This window comes from Macaca fascicularis, chromosome 17 (assembly GCF_037993035.2).
Source record: "Macaca fascicularis isolate 582-1 chromosome 17, T2T-MFA8v1.1".
Taxonomy (NCBI): domain Eukaryota; kingdom Metazoa; phylum Chordata; class Mammalia; order Primates; family Cercopithecidae; genus Macaca; species Macaca fascicularis.
In genome coordinates, this window is record NC_088391.1 from 5,358,290 (window position 1) to 5,365,126 (window position 6,837).

Here is a 6,837-nt window from a genome sequence, read left to right on the forward strand (position 1 = left end):
AAACCCACAGCTAAGGGTCAAGAAGGAGAAGGTTAAGCAGAGTGATCAAGAGGTTGGTTGATAGCCCTGCTCTGTAGACCTTTAATTTGTTTGGAACTTGGTGCCACCCTGACATAATAGCTGGCTTGCGAATGTTCCAAATGACCTCCAGCTTGCTCGTCTGGGTCTCTCTCTCTGCTTTACTGGACATTATGATGCCCAAGGAACAGAATACTGCTGCTGAGAAAGATCTTTTACAAAATCTCTGTTGTACGATTAGAACTTGTTCATTTTCAGGTTTTTAAATCAGACCATAGTTCTGCATTGTGAGTCTTTCAGATCTCTATAAATAGTATTTATGTCTTCCTGGCTGAGGATCTCAGAGACACTCAACAATATTTGAATCTTAGGCTGGAGAACATTTCGTATTTTTTAGTCAGGAATAGTACATTTCCTTTCATGAATAGAAGTTTTAGGAATTATATCATGATGTACAAATAAAGAGGCCCTCACGTGGTAAATAATCCACCATGTATGCATTGTGTACAGAACACGATGACTCTCGACCTCAGCCTGGCTTCCTGTGTAGAAGAGGATGGCAGAACCTGAGAGGAGAGAGGGATGGAGAGAAAGAACCCCAGCTCAGATCGCACGCATAATTCAGACCGCAAAGCAGGGCGGCTTCGTGGCATGCGGCATCAGTGGCACCAGGCCCATGCTGGCTAATGCCCCGCTGGTGAGTTTTGAAATTCTTAATACTTTTTGAACAAGGAGCCCTGAATTTTTATTTTCGCTGGGCACTGCATATGATCTAGCCAGTCCTGCTGCGGAGCTTAACGTATGTCTGAATAGTAACAGAAGAGGTCAGTGGGGTCTCTCTTGGAAATACTGTTTGAAGCGGTTCTATAGGTCCTGCAAGCTGGGACTGCAGGATGTGGCCCCATGGGCTTCCCCAACGGTGGCCAACCGAGGCCAGCCTGGGAGGAGCAAGCGCTCTGCAGACTGTGGCGTTGGGAGCTCTACCTTTGAGGCCAGTGTCTGGGCGACAGCTGCTCACCCTGCATGGCCAAAGAATTTAGCTGCAAAAATCTAATTTGGGACTCCCTAATTAAACTAATGAAGTCAGAGCATTTTAATCTGTTCTTGGTGCAGCCCTATGTCTAATCCTAGAATAAATAGATAATTGTGACTTTGTGGCATATGTGTGCTGAGAAAAAATAATGTGTGCTGGTTTTTTTTTTTTTTTTTTGGTGATATGTAAGTCAGGCAACATCTTTGTATCCTTTTTTAAAAGCTTGGGAAAGGAACTGATTTTCCTTAGCCAAATGCAATGTTTAAAACGAAGCAAAATTGTAGTGCCTTTAAAATCAATCACACTCCTATTTCACCATGCTTTACTCACTGCCATAAACAAGTCATGTCCAATAGTCTCAACCCCTGAAAGATCCTATCTGATCCTCAAATTTTTCTTGTTTTAAAGAACACTCATGAATAATAAATGCTACCACACAGATGTCGCCTAAAGAGGCTGAGGTTGGGGAAGTGCAGAGCGAGTCTTGTCTCCCTCCTTTAGCCTCGCATTCTACAAATGAGGAAAATTCACTGATTAGCCTTCAAACTATATCATGTTATTTCCCTGAGACACATACATCTTCATAATGTTGGAAAAGCCTATAAAATCCAGAAGCTAAAGGGTAATTCTGTTGAATCCTTCCATCGTTCTTCTCATCAAGAGTGTTCTTTATTAAATATTTCTACCTCCTTTTCAAATAACTGAAACGAAGTCACTCTTACCCCCTTTGGAGTTTATTGATTTATTTACCAAATCTTTTAAATGTTAATCTAACTATTAGGCTACTTTTTTTTTTTTGAGACGGAGTCTCACTCTGTCGCCCAGGCTGGAGATCGTCGCTCAATCTCTGCTCGCTGCAACCTCTGCCTCCCAGGTTCGAGCAATTCTCATGCCTCAGCCTCCCGAGTAGCTGGGTTACAGGCATTCGCCACCATGCCTGGCTATTTTTTGTGATTTTAGTAGAGATGGGGTTTCACCATGTTGGCCAGGCTGGTCTTGAACTCCTGACCTCAGGTGATCCTCCGGCCTTGGCCTCCCAAAATGCTGGGATTACAGGTGAGGGCCACTGCATCCGGCCCTCAGATTATTTTATGCAGGAGAAATCTCTGTCCTATAGCCTCTCACTTTACCTCTAGCTCAGCTACGTACTAAATGCAAGGTTTTCATTTCAGAGCGACCTCCGAGAGTGCATGGACAGTCGGCACGCTCCACCTCTACTAGCGGAGAGGAATAACTTCTCAAGGTAATGGTGAACACCTATTTATCATGCCCAAGGCTGGCTGCTCCAGCCAGGGGACGCAAAAATCAGCAAAACACAGACCCTACCTAGAGAGGACATACGGACATTTTACCAATTTTCCTGAAAGTAAGTTTGTAATTTACAAATTTCCTTGACAAGATGTGACCAACCATCTTAATTTGCTGAAACGGCGGGATTTCCCAAGATACGGGACTTTCAGCTTCAAAATCAGGAAAGCCCTTGGCAAACCGGGAGGAGCTGGTTATTCTACTAATTAAAAAGTAAATAGTATTACTGTGTATGTGGAAAAGAAAATACAGTACACAGGGCCAGGCATGGTGGCTCACACCTGTACTATCGGTGCTTTGGGAGGCTGAGGCAGGAGGGTCACTGGAGTGAGACCCCGTCTCTAAAAAAAGAAAGAAAATACAGCACACAAGCCCTGTTTGTGGGACCTCTGTCTGAGCAAACACGTGGCTTTTGTGGACCTTTCTGTGTGCACCCCACGAACACGGAGGCAGAGTGAGTGCCGTGGTTTGGTGACATGCTCAAGGTGCATACCTTGCGCTCTGAGTCCCTAAGACTCAGGTGAATAAGGTGATAAGGGACCAACTCAGGGAAAGGCAGGCTCTGCAGGAGACCTTCCAGGAGCCCTGTGGGTGGGGAGGAGAAGAGAGTTGCCCACATGAGAGGCAGTGCTTTGGGAGGACCCCCCGGGAGCACCCTTTGACTCTTCTCCCTTCTCTCTCTTGCTGGACTCCCCATCACCATCCCGTAACACTTGACTCCCAAGCGTCACCCCACAACACTGGACTCCTCCAACAGCAGGCAGCAGGGGCCATGGCGCTGCTCGGACTCCACTCCAGCCTCCCCTGCCACTCTAGGCTCCTCCTGCTGGTGACCCCAGCAGCAATGTCCTTCCTGTACACTGCTGTCTCTTGTCCTGGACATTGGATAAAGCTCAACAGGACAGACATGCCGGAGAAAGCAAATTTTATCCCAAACACTACAGTCTCTCTTCAGAGAAGCCTTTGAAGGTGGGAAACATTACAGTAGACGGAACTGGAGGTTTTCATGAAGCCTGTGAAGAAATGCTGGGAAACTAGAGGAACAGAGAGACAAACAGCTCCTCTTTCCTTTTGTCTTTATTTTGATATTTGTTCTTGAACAGTCCCTTGTTTATTATCCTATGGTGTGTATTCCGTCCCCATGATGATGCCTACCGCAGAGCCAAAATGTGAAATGAGACTCATTGTCCACCGCAGATGTGCTGCTAGAGGCTGGCGGGGCAGCGGTGAGGGAGGGAGACGCGTCAGCTGAGCCCATGACAAAGGGATGCTCTGTGTGTTGTTTACCATGACCTTCACGAGAGTCCAGATGGGGAGCTGCACACTCAAGGTCTGAAATCCACAACAAGGGAGATTCTAGGCAGAGAAGAGGAGAACGCAGTTGAGCTTGGAGAGATGAACTGGGTTGGAGTTCAAGGAGAGACGTAGTACTTCACTGTGGGTGGAGTCATTCGCTGAGCTGAGAACAAGGGCTTGTTCTTGGGCGGTTAACACATAACAATGTCTTCTGGAGACAAAAGATGCTTGAATCTTATTACTACTTAAGCTGATGTAAGATTTATATTAGCTTGGTGTAAGTGTGTCACTAGAATAACATTTTTTACTTCCATTTTAATTTTGAAGTTGAACTGGAAACAATTGTGAAAACAAGCATGAAATTAATTTCTTTATAATCTCTCAGTAGTAATATGACATCAGTATCAATAGAGCTCATATTGAAGAACCATTTGACTCAAAAACAATTATGTGTCAGGCACTATGTTAATCTTAGAGAATTCACATAGTCATCTCCTAGTAAAATACGCACTCTATTTAATTTTATTCCTTATTTAGTTGTCTGCATTCCTGACTGAGCTGAAAATTTCACAGGAATAGGGATCAAATCTGTCTGTATCCTTTATGGCTTGCACAGTACCCAGCAATCATATAGTAGCCACTCAATAAATACTTGTTCAATGTATGAGTATATGAATGGACATAGTTCATATGAGGCATGATCTCTGCCTTTAAATTGTGCAATCTCATAAAGAAAACAAATATAATCTTTAAAAAATCCATACAAAACAGACTGAATTAATTGACAAACAGATAATCACATTCATTCATTTATTCGGTCAACAAATATTTATGGCCAGGTGAGTTGGTTCACGCCTGTAATCCCAGGACTTTGGGAGGCCAAGGTAGGCAGAGTGCTTGAGCTCAGGATTTCAAGACCAGCCTGGGAAACACGGCAAAACCCCATCTCTACAAAAAGATACAAAAATTAGCCAGGCGTGATGGTGCACACCTGTAGTCTCAGCTACTCCGGAGGCATATGAAAAGATACTCCACATCATATGTCATATGTCATCAAGGAAATGCAAATGAAAACAATGGTGAGATGCCACTACGTATTTATTAGAATGGCTAAAGTCCAGAACACTGACAACACTAAATGCTGACAAGGATGTGGAGCAACAGGAACTCTCATTCATTGCTGGTGGGAATGCAAAATGGTACAGCCAGGTAGGGAGACAATTGGACAGTTTCTTATAAGACTAAACATATTCTTATCATACAATCCAGCAATTGTAGTTCTTAGTATTTACCCAATGAATTAAAAGCAATACATTTATGTCCACACAAAAACTTGCACACAAATGTTTGTGGCAGCTCTATTCATAACTGCTAAAACTTGGAAGCAACCAAGGTGTCCTTCAGTAAGCGAATGGACAAATAAATTGTGGTCCCTCCAGACAATGGAATATTATTCAGGACTAAAAAGAAACGAACTAAACTATCAAGCCGTGAAAAAACATGGAGGAACCTTAAATGCATATTACTAAGTGAAAGAAGTCAATCTGAAAAAGCTGCATAATATATGATTTCCAACTATATGATACTCTGGAAAAGTCACAACTATTAAAAAAATTTTTTTTTAAATGGGAGGAAGGAACGAACGAATAGGTAGAGCCCAGGATTGTTAGGATAGTGAAACTGCTTATATGGTACTACAATGGTGATTACATGTCATTGTACATTTGTCCAGCCCCATAGAATGTTCAATACCAAGGATGAACTGACGTTAACTATGGACTCTAGGGGATAATGATGTGTCCATGGAGGCTCATCGGTTGTAACAAATGTACCATTTTCTTGTGGGATGTTGATAGTAAGGGGAGGTTTGGTGGGATGGGGCGGCAGGAGGTATATGGGAACTCTCTGTATCTTCAACTCAATTTTGCTGTGACTTTAAAGCTACTCTAAAAAAATAGTCTACTAAAAATGTATAGTGAGGAAATATATACAAATCAATAATTTCTATTCAGTAAATATTACCATAAATAAAATGAAAATTATAACACTTTAAAATACATTTATGTTTTAAACATTTAAAAATAGAAACACGTTAAAACATAATATGTTGAAATTATAATATTATAACATTTATTTTCACTGTTCCAAATGTAATCTCCCCAACCCCACAACATTTGCTTCAACACAAACAACTTTTCCCCATACCATCAACATCAACTGGTCTTCATGTCCCCATGCAGAGGGCAGCTAAGAAACTCAGCAGGATTCAGATCTCATTCATGTTATCCTCTGGATCCAGAAGGAAGAGCACCTCTCCCCTGTGCTAGTCCCAGCATCCATTGGTTTTCCTGTCCTGGCTGGAGGGGCCTGTTACAAAGTGCTTCCTTTGGTTACGGCATTCGTGAGCTTTCTGGGCATTGTTTTGTTTTTGATTGCAGAGCAGGTGTAGCTTCTCACTGTAGGCAGCTAATAACTTCACCTGTTTCCCATCTGCCTTCACCGCTCTGAGTTTAACCTCTTACCGATGGGAAGAAAGTAGCAAATCAGGAAGCCCAGGCTGCCCGTGTGGAGGGCACATCGCTGGCTGTGGTTTCATGTGTCTCTGACAATAACCAGAGGTGGGTTTACTTTCCTCCTGAGTTTTTTGTTTTGTTTTGTTTTGTTTTTTGAGATGGAATCTCGCTCTCTCTCCCAGGCCAGAGTGCAGTGGTGCGATCTCTACAGATCACTGCAACCTCCGTCCCCCAGGTTCAAGCAATTCTCCTAACTCAGCCTCCGGAGTAGCTGGGATTACAGGCATGCGCCACCACACCCAGCTAATTTTTGTAATTTTAGTAGAGACGGGGTTTTGCCATGTTGGCCAGGCTGGTCTCAAACTCCTGACCTTAGGTGATCCACCTCGGCCGCCCAAAGTGCTGGGATTACGGTTGTGAGCCACCACGCCTTGCCCTGAGTTCTTTATACCTGGGCTCCAAGTTGCTTAATTCATCACACTAGGAGCATGAAGCTCGATCAGAACACCTTTGTTTTCATCCTTTCCTAGTTCATCAAAACTTGCTGCTGCCACTACTCGGAGGCTCACGAGGATTGAGGGGCTGTGCTCTCATTTCAGATGTTCTTCCAGGTTACTACCAATGCCATTCCTCCAGGTTTCCACCAACGCCATTCCTCCTGCATGCCCC

At 43.6% G+C, this 6,837-nt stretch overlaps 1 long non-coding RNA gene across 1 annotated transcript; it reads left to right on the top strand.

Annotated features, from left to right (window-relative positions):
• The first annotated feature begins 549 nt into the window (after positions 1–549).
• LOC135968068 (uncharacterized) lies at positions 550–5,704 on the top strand. The gene is made up of 2 exons (XR_010582513.2): positions 550–715; positions 2,224–5,704. It is a non-coding gene; the product is annotated as an uncharacterized lncRNA (long non-coding RNA).
• The last annotated feature ends 1,133 nt before the right edge of the window (positions 5,705–6,837 follow it).